Source organism: Schistocerca piceifrons, chromosome 3, assembly GCF_021461385.2.
Source record: "Schistocerca piceifrons isolate TAMUIC-IGC-003096 chromosome 3, iqSchPice1.1, whole genome shotgun sequence".
Taxonomy (NCBI): Eukaryota; Metazoa; Arthropoda; class Insecta; order Orthoptera; family Acrididae; genus Schistocerca; species Schistocerca piceifrons.
The window spans coordinates 847,217,643-847,231,440 of record NC_060140.1 but is presented as its reverse complement, the minus strand read 5'-3'; the positions used below and the strand labels follow the sequence as shown (position 1 = coordinate 847,231,440).

Here is a 13,798-nt window from a genome sequence, read left to right as displayed (position 1 = left end):
AGGATCTGGAGTTCGACAGCTTGTCACCTGTTCTGTCTCGGGCTCCGGTTGTGGGATGATGGGGGCCTCTTCGTGTGGGTCACTTCCAGCCGTATTCGAAAGTTCCGGCTCGAGGGTTGGCAGATCCCCTCGACTCCAGCCATCCAATGGAGGTGGGGGTCATCGCTCCTGCCCGACGCTCCACCTTCCGACGCAGTGGATCACAGTGGCTTCACCCCCCGAAGGAGGAGGAGTGCAGTGGCCACCAGAAAGATCGCGGGAGGCGCACATTGGCACGGCGCGTCACGGACGGTAGTTGCCGCAAGTAGAGTCTCGTCCACCAGAGGGCATGCGAGAATTCGGACGCGACCTCTGCTGGCATAACATCAACAACAACAACTCCGGCAGCACGGGCCATGCCCAGTCAGTGAACATCGGGCATGACTAGGACACAGTCCCGGTCTACACTAAGTGAAGTGCGACGTAAACGTGAACAGTGTTACTACAACTACAATACCTTAAATACATTTATTTATTTTATTTAGCATCTGTATTATCACATTCACGATATTGGACTTGTCAAGGTACAGAACAGTATAAAATATTACATAGTTACATCATGTACAAAATCTTATCATTGGTATCAACACATCTTTGTAACAAAAACATTATTCTGCTTAATTTGATTATAAAATTATATACGTACATACAGACAGAATAAAAGCTACAGAAACCCCTTGGTTGATTTTACTAAAACTATTAAATACCAGTACTTCAGTTTACTAGGCATAGTAACATATGGCACAAAAGCTAGGTGCATAATTAGATACATACATGGATGAAAGAAGTTTGGTTTTATCTTGGAATGGTTGATAATTATGGATTTTTTTTAGTGAGTTATGAAGCAGACCTACAGATTTTAACAAAATTCCAGGTATTCATTAATGCTGTAGAAGCTGCTGTTTATTAGTAGCTTTTTAGTTCTTTTTAATGAATTAATGTTTGGTATTTTATTATGTTACTTGGCAATGCACTACAGAATTTTTTTGCTTGTAAACAGCACTGTCCTGACAAATTGATTTTCTGTGCACATCCATATGATAGTCACCCCTGTTCCTCGTTTGATAATTCAATTCAATTGTGTGTGAAATCTTATGGGACTTAACTGCTAAGGTCATCAGTCCCTAAGCTTCCACACTACTTAACGTAAATTATACTAAGGACAAACACACACATCCATGCCCGAGGGAGGACTCGAACCTCCGCCAGGACCAGCATCATGATCATTGTGGATCTCACTATTCAAAGCTGGAACTTGATGGTTTTTAATGAAGAAGATGCTGTCAAATATAAATACAGATGGTAAGGTCATGATTTTCAATTCCTTAAAGATAGCTCTACATGGTGCTCTGTAGGCAACACACTTATTAATTTTATAACTTTCTTTTGGAACTTAAAAGACTGCTTTGCAAAAGAGGTATTTTCCCAGAACACTACACTATACTGCAGAAGACTATCCATGTATGCATAATAAGCACTTAACACTGTTTCAGTATTGCAGCAATCTTTAAGCACTCTTAATAAGTAACAGTACTTACTTAATTTTTTGTTAAGCATTTCTACAGGTTTTTCCCATCTTAGATCCTCATTAACTGATATTCCCAAAAAATTTATGAGATTATTTTGCTGAATTTTGCTATTCGATAATGTGAATTTTACATTGGTCCTATTTTTGTTCCCTATGTCGTTGAAGTTCATCCATACAGTTTTCTTGTCATCGACAACTAGACAGTTATCTTTAAACCATTTTACTGCCACTTCTGCTATTTTGTTGATTTTTTGCTGCATGTCATTATCATTCTTCCCTTTTATAATGAAGCTGGTATCACCAGCAAATAATACAGAATCAGCTGTTGAAAACTGTTATGGTAGGTCATTAATAAACTTCCTGGCATATTAAAACTGTGTGCCGGACCGAGATTCGAACTCGGGACCTTTGCCTTTCGCGGGCAAGTGCTCTACCAACTGAGCTACCCAAGCACAACTCACGGCCCGTCCTCACAGCTTTACTTCTGCCAGTACCTCGCCTCCTACCTTCCAAACTTTACAGAAGCTCTCCTGCGAAACTTGCAGAACTAGCACTCCTGAAAGAAAGGATATTGCGGAGACATGGCTTAGCCACAGCCTGGGGGATGTTTCCAGAATGAGATTTTCACTCTGCAGCGGATTGTGCGCTGATATGAAACTTCCTGGCAGATTAAAACTGTGTGCCGGACTGAGACTCGAACACGGGACCTTTGCCCTTCGCCGGCAAGTGCTCTACCAACTGAGCTACCCAAGCACAACTCACGGTCCATCCTCACAGCTTTACTTCTGCCAGTACCTTGCCTCCTACCTTCCAAACTTTATAGAAGCTCTCCTGCGAAACTTGTAGAACTAGCACTCCTGAAAGAAAGGATATTGCGGAGACATGGCTTTGCCACAGCCTGGGGGATGTTTCCAGAATGAGATTTTCACTCTGCAGCAGAGTGTGCACTGATATGAAACTTCCTGGCAGATTAAAACTGTGTGCCGGGCTGAGACTCGAACTCGGGACCTTTGCCTTTCGCGGGCAAGTGCTCTACCAACTGAGCTACCCAAGCACAACTCACGGCCCGTCCTCACAGCTTTACTTCTGCCAGTACCTCGCCTCCTACCTTCCAAACTTTACAGAAGCTCTCCTGTGAAACTTGCAGAACTAGCACTCCTGAAAGAAAGGATATTGCGGAGACATGGCTTAGCCACAGCCTGGGGGATGTTTCCAGAATGAGATTTTCACTCTGCAGCAGAGTGTGCGCTGATATGAAACTTCCTGGCAGATTAAAACTGTGTGCCAGACTGAGACTTGAACTCAGGACCTTTGCCTTTCGCGGGCAAGTGCTCTACCAACTGAGCTACCCAAGCACAACTCACGGCCCGTCCTCACAGCTTTACTTCTGCCAGTACCTCGCCTCCTACCTTCCAAACTTTACAGAAGCTCTCCAGCAAAACTTGCAGAACTAGCACTCCTGAAAGAAAGGATATTGCGGAGACATGGCTTAGCCACAGCCTGGGGGATGTTTCCAGAATGAGATTTTCACTCTGCAGTGGAGTATGCGCTGATATGAAACTTCCTGGCATATTAAAACTGTGTGCCGGACCGAGACTCGAACTCGGGACCTTTGCCTTTCGCGGGCAAGTGCTCTACCAACTGAGCTACCCAAGCACAACTCACGGCCCGTCCTCACAGCTTTACTTCTGCCAGTACCTCACCTCCTACCTTCCAAACTTTACAGAAGCTCTCCTGCGAAACTTACAGAACTTGCACTCCCGAGTTCGAGTCTCGGTCCGGCACACAGTTTTAATCTGCCAGGAAGTTTCATATCAGCGCACACTCCGCTGCAGAGTGAAAATCTCATTCTGGTTGCCTGACATAGATTGAAAAGGACTGTTTATGGATGATGTGACCCACAACCACTCTGAGGGGTCTACTCCAAATCACCATTGAAGAGTGGGACAATATGGACCAACAGTGCCTTGATGAACTTGTGGGTAGTATGCCACAATGAATACAGGCATGCATCAATGCAAGACATGCTACTGGGTGTTAGAGGTACTGGTGTGTACAGCAATCTGGACCACCACCTCTGAAGGTCTCACTGTATGGTGGTACAACATGCAATGTGTGGTTTTCACGAGCAATAAAAAGGGCAGAAATGATGTTTATGTTGATCTCTATTCCAGTTTTCTGTACAGGTTCTGGAAGTCTCAGAACCGAGGTGATGCAAAACTTTTTTTGATGTGTTCAGCTGAAAAACCATTTTCTGCCTATTTCTCCACTCCTACTGGAGCTAGGAGGTCTAACCCCCACAATGCTCAAACTTATGAAATTTGCTGTTTGTGGGCCAAATTTGGTCTAAATCAATCCAGAGGCTTGGAAGGAGATACTGGACCCCCAAGCCCAATCGTTTTGATACACAAGCTTTTAAATACACCCCATCACCCAAGTGTCTTCAGTCTGAGGCCAATAATCATACAGATAAGATCTAAGTAATGAGCCTGCCACCAACATCTGTAAGACTAACCTCTCCCTGCTGGTATCTGTGATTATGTAGTAAAATTAGTCATAGAAAGTACTCTTTTAATAGTTTGACAGTAATCTGTGCTTATTTGGATCAAATTATAAATTGAAAGCCATAAAAATCAGTTTGCTGACATATATCTCAGATAAATTACATGGATCATCAACAATATGCAGTTGTGAAACATCTGTGCAAACTTCTTCAGCTGTTGCTAACATAGACTATGTTCATCAGATTACACTTTGTAAACGTTTTGGTTTTGTGTCACAGTGTATGTTTATTCTAATAATGAGCTGTGTTCAGTTGTCTGTTTCTATAAACTGTAAATTAGAAGATAAGTAGTTTCATGATCAGCATTGCCACTGGAACTGTCACTGCATTGGTGGTCTTGTCTGGTTCTGATTATATGATTACAAGTCTTAGAAGACTGGTCATTATCCAACAGTTCCATTTACAGTTAATAAATGTGTAACCAAATGAAACTAAAAAACAGTTGTATTGCATCCATTATTACACAACACAGTTCAATACCCAAGAAGTTTTCAGTTTCGAGACAGTGACCTTATGTGCTACAGAGAAGACCAAGAAGATAAGGCTCAAGTCAGGTTAGTTTGTTCCATTTGGTGCTGCCACATGGGGATCCATTCCTTTTTTTGCAATGACAAAAGAACTTATGAATTTGTTGAAGCACAATATAACAAAGAACTATTTGAAAGTAGCACTGAGGTTAATAAAGAGAGAACTTAGAAATCAGTGGACAGTGTCCAAACAAAACTTTGTGTGGCATAATAGTCACAACACACATGAAAACAGAACATAAGAGAGCATAAGATAATAACAGAAAAGACAGAGTTAATTTGATGATTTACAGATGACATGGAAGAATGTGGCAAAAAAAGCAACAAATTGGAATTTAGCTAATGCAAAATTAGGAAGCAGCACCATCTTTGAGAGAAATTTCAGCCAATAGACAATAAAGTTTGGAGCAACCAATGAGGAACAAACTGGGAAACCAGATGTTAACTCTGCAGATGGATGTGCAATATGAAAGGCAGATAACAATTTTTAATGGCAACAGTAAGTGATATCAGGACAATACAAGATAAAAGTGTTTAGTACTAAGTGTTCATCCAATATTAGTAAAAGGGGCACCAAAAGGTTCAAAGTGGTTGGAGGAGTGATGAGGAAAGTGAAATGGTATTGAAGGTGGTTAAAAGTGGGCTTGACAAACTATGTGGGGAAATACTTACATCATGGCAAGAAAGTCATGGTTGAAGTTCAAAAATAGACACAATTTACAATGATTTTAAAAGTGATATTAAAAATGAAATTCAGAGTGTACCGCCAAATTCGAACAATGTAAGTAGTAAGTTAAGTTCAATGCAAAACTGCATAGGGAAGAAGAAAAGTGCAAGGATATTCAGTCTAGAAGAGATTAATTTGGAAACCTATGTAATGAAGATATTGAAGTCGTTGTTGGTGATTCTTGTCTGGCCAAGTTAACAGAGGTAGTGCAAACTTGATCTTGTAATGAAGATAATGAAATGATTTCTGATATAAAGCAAATAAATTCTGTTGATATTTCAGAATCTGAGAGCGGTTCAGGAAATTATTAAGGTACATGTTAATATATTTGATGATGCTGAACCAGTGTGCAGGCAGTAGTAAACAAAATTGTAGACAAAGTGAATGATGATGTGACAGGCTGTCAAGTTGTAGAAAATATTAATGCAAATGCTGGTTACTTTCATAATGGTGGGACAAAGTGCATACAGGTAGTGAGAGGCTATATTGACAAAGCTGAAATATTTAAATCATTAGTAATTAACATTAATGTTAATCAGATGATTAATTTGCATTGACAGGTACTTTTCCATGTGTTGTTCCTTTTAGAGTATGCTGATGCAATAGATCCATACTTAACAATCATATACAACTGCTTGCTTGATGAAAGATTCCTACCCAAAGACTGGAAAGTTGCACAGGCGACACCACTATAGGAGTAATCTACTAAACTACATGCCCATATCATTAATGTCAATATGCAGCAGGTTTTTGGGACATATATTATATATGAGCATTATGAATTACCTGGAAGAGAATGGTGTACTGACACACAGTCAACACAGATTTGGAATACATCATTCTTGTGAAACACAACTAACTCTTTACTCGCACAAAGTGTTGAGTGTTACTGACAAGGGATTTCAAATTTATTCCGTATTTCTAGATTTCCAGAAGGCTTTTGACACCGTATCTAATAAGCAGCTTGTAATCAATTCACATGGTTATGGAATATCGTCTCAGTTATGTGACTGGATTTGTGATTTTCTATCAAAGAGGTCACATTTTGTAGTAATTGATGGAAAGTCATTGAGTACAACAGAAGTGAGTTCTGGCAGACCTCAAGGTAGTGTTATAGGCCCTCTGCTGTTTCTCATCTATATAAACAATTTAGGAGACAAACTGAGCAGCAGTCTTTGGTTGTTTGCAGGTAACACTGTAATTTACTGACTAGTAAAGTCATCAGAAGATCAAAACAAATTGCAAAACATTTCAGAAAAGATATCTGTATGATTCAAAAATTGCCAATTGACATTAAATAATGAAAAGTGTGAGATCATCCACATGAGTGCTAAAAGGAATCCATTGAACCTCAGTTACATGATAAATCAATCAAATCTAAAGGACATAAATTCGACTAAAAATAGGAATTACAATTATGAAATTCAACAGATCTAACACAACATAAAATGAACCTAAAGAAGTCAGAATGTGAGCCCTGCATTTATAACAGAATTGAGAAGCAAAATATACTCATTATAACTGTTTATGGAAATGACCTGATAATAGGTAAAAAGAGAACTGAAGAAAGAATTAACGAATCAATTTAAGGTGAGAAATGTTGGTGAACTCAGTTGGTGTCTTGGCATGAGAATAAAACAAAACAGAAAACAAGGGATGATTAGCATTGATCAGAGTAAATGTGCAGCAAACTTACTCAATAATATTAGTATGAAAGATCACAGTCTGGTTGCACATCCACTTGAATCTTATTTGAAGCTACAAAAATAAATAAATAAAAAATTGACAGATGAGGAAGAACTTGTGTTACATTATATTCCTTGTCAGCAAGCCATTGGGTCACTTCTATATTTGGCTCAAGGCACAAGACCGCACACTGCATATGCTGTGAGTATTAGAGAGAGAGAGAGAGAGAGAGAGAGAGAGAGCACTGGAAAGCAGCCAAACATTTTATGAGATATATCAAAGCCATAACCAATAGAATATAATTGGGGAGAAGAGGAGTTTGTGGCTCAACTTGACTAGAAGATGGGATCGGTTAGTAGGACATGTTCTGAGGCACCAAGGGTCACCAATTTAGTATTGGAGGGCAGCATGGAGGGTAAAAATTGTACAGGGAGACCAAGGGATGAATACACTAAGCAGATTCAGAAGGATGTAGGTTGCAGTAGGTACTGGGAGATGAAGCAGCTTGCACAGGATAGAGTAGCATGAAGAGTTGCATCAAACCAGTCTCAGGACTGAAGCCCACAACAACAACAAACCTATATAGGACTAACTTTCTGGAAAAGTGGACCAACTGAAATTGAGGGCTCCTATGATGCTCATTAAGTATCAGATCTCAGTCAGTGGCAATCAATGACAGCCTATATTTTCAAGCCAGCTGGAGCACCAGTTTCATGGAATTCATAGTGGCACTAAATGATTGCTCTATCAACTACAGAAGTTGACTACATGGCCCTGCAACAGCAGTGCAAGAAGCAATATACCTTCAAGGATTGCTCCATGGCTTGTGTATTAACCATTGTGAAAAACCAGTAACTCTGTCCCATGATAATAGAGGTGCCATTGCACTGAGTCAATTGTGTGCGTCATGCCTGAACAAAACACATCGATATGAGGCACTACTACATTCATGCGCTAATTAACACAGGAATGTTCAGTGACAAGTGGGTTAGTACCAACAAGCAGCAAGCTGGCATTACCAAAAGTTAAGCATTAGTGGTGCTGCCAAGATGTTCAACTTTCAGAATTCACAAATTAACGTCTCAAGAACCTGCAAGTATCGATATATGGAATTAACTGTCCCCATTAATATCTGCACATATCTATATTTCGACAATGATCATACGCGTGCACACAGTACAAGGTATAAGAACAGACTGAATTAACATGGTGGCTCAGATGAGCGATCTGAGTCCCAAAGATTATGTTGTTCATGGTCAATATGACCTATCAATGCCATACAGCTCCCCCCCCCCCCCCCACCCCTGCCCCCTCCCGAGCAGTATGGAGTACTGCAGAGGGAACAACATGGGGCATCGAGACTGTTGTTGGAGGTTGTACGAGATGGTAATGGTAGATGCACGACTGGGACCTTCCCCTCGACCGGGGTGGGGTGCGGAGGCAGAGCAACAGGAGGCAGGTTCACCTCAAAGTCATTGAGCCTGCAAGGATGGACGATGTGGCGGCCATCGAAGAGCGGGTGGGTGGAACGGTGTATGGTGGGCTGTAGGTGTGGCAAGCCCAGATGCTAATCGAGCTGTCCAGCGAGATGAAGGCGCGAATTGTCGTCAGGTCGCACTCATGAGGGTGGGTGAGGCTATGCACAACACTGCTGTTTAACTGGTCGTTGGGTGGCGAGGCTACGGTGTCTGTGAGTAGGACGAGAACTCGTTTGTCGAGAGTGATGATTGAAATGTTGTACATGCAGTGTGGGGGTACGTTGCAGAGCAGGGTGACTATGGGAGGGGGTGTCTCCGTATTTGATGAGGTAGCAGCGAAACCCACACATGGGGTGGAGGGGGATGTGTCTAAGAATCCTGCGAAAGGCGACGGGGAGGCATCGGGTAAACGAATCGGCATGGTGGCCCGAGAGGAAACATTGTTGGTCTCCACGGTGAGAGGGAGACTGGAGGGAGAGACATTAGGAGAATCAGACTGAGCCAGCAGGGGGGTGTTGGGGTCCATGAATGCTGGTTTGAGTTGGTGTAATGAAACAGTTTGCCGACTGTCTTTGACGATGATGTCAAAAGATGTATCGCCCCACCAGAGGACTTTAAAGGGGCTGAGATAAGGTGGTTGCAGAGGTTGTGAGACTGAATCGTCTCTCAGCATTACATGGGAGCAAGTGTTGAGAGCGGTTGGCATGTAAGTGTCTGGCAGGGAGTGGCTGATAGGTGGGTACAGGCATGCCTCTTTGAAGTGAGTGCGCATGCAACTTATGAAATCCGAGGAGGGGGGAAACCTTTGGGTACCTGAGGCTGAATGAGTTCCCCTGGCAGGACGAGGTTCTCCATGAAAACGAATTCTGAGATAGTTCCCTGTAAGTCGGGCTTGAAAGTTGAATGGAGGCCGAGCATCACCCGTGGAAGTGCTTCAGACCAGAGCCAGTCATGGCACCTGAGTGCTATTTTTAGAGAGCAGTGCCACTGTTCCACTAACCCATGGCTTTGTGGGTGGTAGGCTGTGGTGTGAATTTTCTTTATGCCACAGACGTTACATAAAATGGTGAACAGGGAAGACAAACTGCCGACCCTGGTCAGTGGTGATGGTGGTTGGACAACCAAACCTAGCAATCCACGAGGAGATAAAACTCTTGGCCATGGTCTCAGCAGTGATGTTAGGTAAGGGAACTGCCTCTACCCAGTGGCACATCTAGTCGATTGGGGATAGAATGTATCCTCCGCCCTCCAACGGTGGAAGAGGATCAATAAGATCGATATGTACATGGTGAAATCGTCCTGGGGGGATGTTGATGTTGCCCAGTGGTGGGGTGGGGTGGCGGCTGATTATGTTGCATTGGCAGGAGATGCAGTTGTTTGCCCAGGTCTTAAAGTCCCGTTTTATATTTTTCCAAACAAGACGCTCAGAGATGAGCTGTGTAGTGGCACGGACGCCAGGGTGAGCGAGGTTATGCAGAGCATCAAAGGTCTGCCGGCACAGGGGTGGGGGGGGGGGGGGGGGGAGGCGGGGGGGGGGGGGGAGGGGAAGTAATGGGAGGGTAAGATACCGGTAGAAGAGTCGCACCACACCTCATCCACAATGCCAGGGAATTTAGCTTTAGTAAACACAAGAGCTATTTGAGGGTCCGTGAGGAGAGCTTGAAATTCCTTGTCAGAGGCTTATAGGGTGGCTAGGTTGGATAAGTCAATGACGCGTGAAATAACATTGATCCGTGAGAAAAAATCTGCAGTGACGTTGTCCATGCCTTTGATATAGCAAACATTGGTTGTGAATTGGGAGACTAGATCAAAGAGGCAGAAATGCCAAGGGGGTGGGTCATCGGGGGGGTTGCAGGAAGCATCTGCGAGTGGTTTGTGATCTATGAGGATGAAGAACAAGCGACCCTCCAAGTCAGAGCAGAAGTGTTTGATGGCCTCGTAAATCACAAGGAGTTCTCTATCGGAAACGGAGTATTTCTTCTCAGCTCTTCATAGTTTTTTAGAGAAGAAATAAAGAGGGGAAACTGTGTCTGCCTTGCGTTGCTGTAGTACTGCTCCCACTGTGATGTCACTGGCGTCCGTAGTGATGAACAATTCTGCTGAGGGGTCGGGGTGGGCAAGCATCATGGCATGAGCTAAAGAAGTCTTTAATGCATTGAAAGTCTCCAGCATAGGTGCAGTCTAGCAAATGGGTTTGAGTCCTGAAGTCTGTTTACCCAGCAGCGAGTCAGTCAGCGGGGCCTGCACGGCAGCGGCAGAAGGCTGGTGATGACAGTAGTAATTTATTGTGCCCAGGAAACATTGGGGTTCTTTGTAAGTAGCCAGGGGCAGCAGTGAAGTGATGGACTGTGAACGAGATTTGGGAGACTGTATTACGTCGGTGGAGACGGTGTAACCGAAGAAAGTGACGGAAGGCTGACGCAATTGGAATTCGTCATTGTTGACCTCGACGCCATTGGAGTTCAAGGTCTGGAGGACCATGGATACATGATTTTCATGTTCCTCAGTTGACTTGCTGAAAATGAGTATGTTGTCTAGATATGCAAAGCAAAACTTGAACTGTCGTAAAATGAAGTCAATGAAAAACTGCCACATTTGCACCGTGTTTTTTAGGATGAATAGCATGAAGTTGTATTGGAACAAACCATGTGGCATGATAATAGCTGTTTTAGGGATGTCTTCTGGCGCTACAGGAATCTGGTGGTAGGCACATCTACAGTCAACAACACTGAAAATTGTAGCACCAGATAACATTTGAGTGAAATCACTTATATTAAGCACGGGGTAATTGTCCATGATGATACGAGTGCTCAGACTTCTGTAATCACCACACATTTGGAAAGAACCATCTTGTTTGAGGATGAGGTGAAGACCAGTTGCTCTCTGATGGTTGCAGGAGACCTGCCTCCAAAAGTTCATTAATTTGCTGTGGGCCGCACGCAACTTAATAGGGATGAGACGCCTAACCTTGTGCCTAATAGGAGGGCCGGAAGTGGTAACTATCTTGTGTGACATTTATTTGGTGATTGAAGAAACCGAGAACTGCACACCAGACTGATCATTGTTCTGACTCGAAGTTTTTGGATGAGTAGGGCGTGACAGGGCGTAGCCGTTAGCGCGAGTGGGAAACAGTAGCACGAAAGTCACATGCCTAGTATGTGAGCGTTTGCTTGTTTGGAGAGGCGGCTGTGCACAGTGTGAAGCAAGTCAGAGCACACGGTGACTGTCTGCTGACAACCTTGCACTTGGTAAGCGGCATAGGCGAGAGGATCATTGGCATCCTGTGTGGAACAGCGATGGCTGCCGAGTCACGTGGCTGGCGCAAGAGAGGGCCAATGTTTATCAACACACGGGGCGGCTGCCTGTGTGGTGGGCGTGGTCGTATTGCATGTGCGACTATCATTAGAAGCACTGTTTGAAACACATGGCACTGAATGTGGCAAGCACGTCGGGGGTGCAGAGTCTACCGGATGCAAATTGCCACACGCAATTAATGTTTTTGGATTAACCTTATGAGTGTCCAAACTGGTGTCTGCCGGAGAAGCTCGATTAGGTGGTGAATCTGCGGACTGCAGTTTCAACGGCGAGGTACGAGCTGCGATGAGCTCGTTGTAAGTGTGTGCTCTGCATTGTTTCAGCTCTTCGTTTTCCCGGTGGAGATGCGCCGCCGAGTCATATTCTGACAGTAGGTTAGTGATGTCACAACGTCGCCTGTGAGCATGGAGCACTTGCGTACAAACTCACATGTTGCGAGAGAAACAGATCGTGGAACATAAGTGCAGGAGCACATTATCTGAGTGTTAGTAGGATGATGTAGCACTGAGCCCTGAACTGCATTCAGGGAAAGTTTGTAGTGGGACAAAAAATCCGTACCAAGAATTGGTTCATCGATGTTAGCAATGTAGAAAGTCACGGAAAAGACAGAGAAGGAGATAGGTGCAGCGTAATTTTGACAGAGCCAGAGATTTGTAACGTTGATGCATTGACAGCTCGTAGAAATGACTTCATCAATGAAAAGATGGGGGAGCCATCGATGTAGGTATGATAGACACGTCAGCATCAGTGTCAACTAGGAAAACGAGCCATGATGAAATGTCAGTCATGTACAAATGACTGCTCGGTCGGGTGGGCGAATGGACGGAGTGCAATGTATGAGGATGTCTGAGAGGTTCCCCGCAGGACTTGGCATTTTTCAGGTCCTGTGGTCAGCGTTTGAGTGCTGGCAAGGTAATTGGCACTTCTTGGCATTATCGCCGAAAATCTTGTGGTACAAGCAGTACGAATGAGCCGAATGTGGTGGTGGTGGTGACCACAGCAGCAGAGGAGGCTTGGCCTCGTTGATATATTCCGGCATGTAAACCGGCACGTATGGTGCGTGGGCGATCCTGGAATGCTCGGATGGTGGAGAGAGTGAGCGGATGCTGCCATGTGATGTAGAAGCTGTGGAGGTGAAGTGAGCCCTGCCTCTGCCAGCAGACGGCTGGTAAGTGGGAGTAATTGTGCCAATTGGCGGTGAGCAGTGAGCTGGTTGGCATTGTCATAGCAGTGAATACAGTTGGTCCAAAGGAGTGCGGTAGCAGGTGGATCTGTAGGTCAGTAGGCAGCTTGGCAGACCACACCACCCACAGTGTGATGTCCAGAAAGTATGCTCATTCACAAGTAACTGAAGGCGACGCCAGAGTTGTGATGGGGTTTGGTCTCCCAGATGTTCTTCATACAAGATCATGATTTTTAATTCTTGTGGTGAGCAGGCAAGGTGCTCTGTGATCATCTTCTTCACGAACTCGTATTTTGGTGGAGGCGGTGGCGAGAGGAGTTGATCGCAAACTAAGTCCGAATGATCATGGAGGTGCGTGATGAGGCACAGGAATTTAGAGTTGTCATCAGACATATGATGCAGCTCAAAAAGGTGCATGACAAGCTCAAACCATGACACTGGGTTGTCTTCGTATAAAGGTGGCAACCTTGGCAGATGACCTGAGGGAGGGGACAAAGGTGACTTTGGTGTCTCTTGAAAAACTGGCTGGCCCATGACGGGAGAGGCTATACAGCAAGCCGGTGCAGTAGGTGCAGGTGTGTATCTGGTGAAAACGTCCATAGCAAAGGTGGGTTGCATTGTCCTTGATGTGTTGTGAAAACACAATGTAGCTAACACAGTCAGTACCATGGGAATGAGCGGTTGTGCAGTAGGCATTGGCGTCCCATAAACTGGGCTGTAGGCTACGGGTACTGATTTGAATTGACCCACCA

General features: G+C 44.2%; 1 protein-coding gene and 1 non-coding gene across 2 annotated transcripts in view; both read right to left on the bottom strand.

Annotated features, from left to right (window-relative positions):
• LOC124789920 (serine/threonine-protein phosphatase 6 regulatory ankyrin repeat subunit B-like) overlaps positions 1-13,798 on the bottom strand; it is a 365,119-nt gene that overhangs the window by 248,312 nt on the left and 103,009 nt on the right. The window lies entirely within an intron of this gene.
• Trnas-cga lies at positions 1,946-2,020 on the bottom strand. Its single transcript has one exon. It is a non-coding gene; the product is annotated as a tRNA-Ser (tRNA).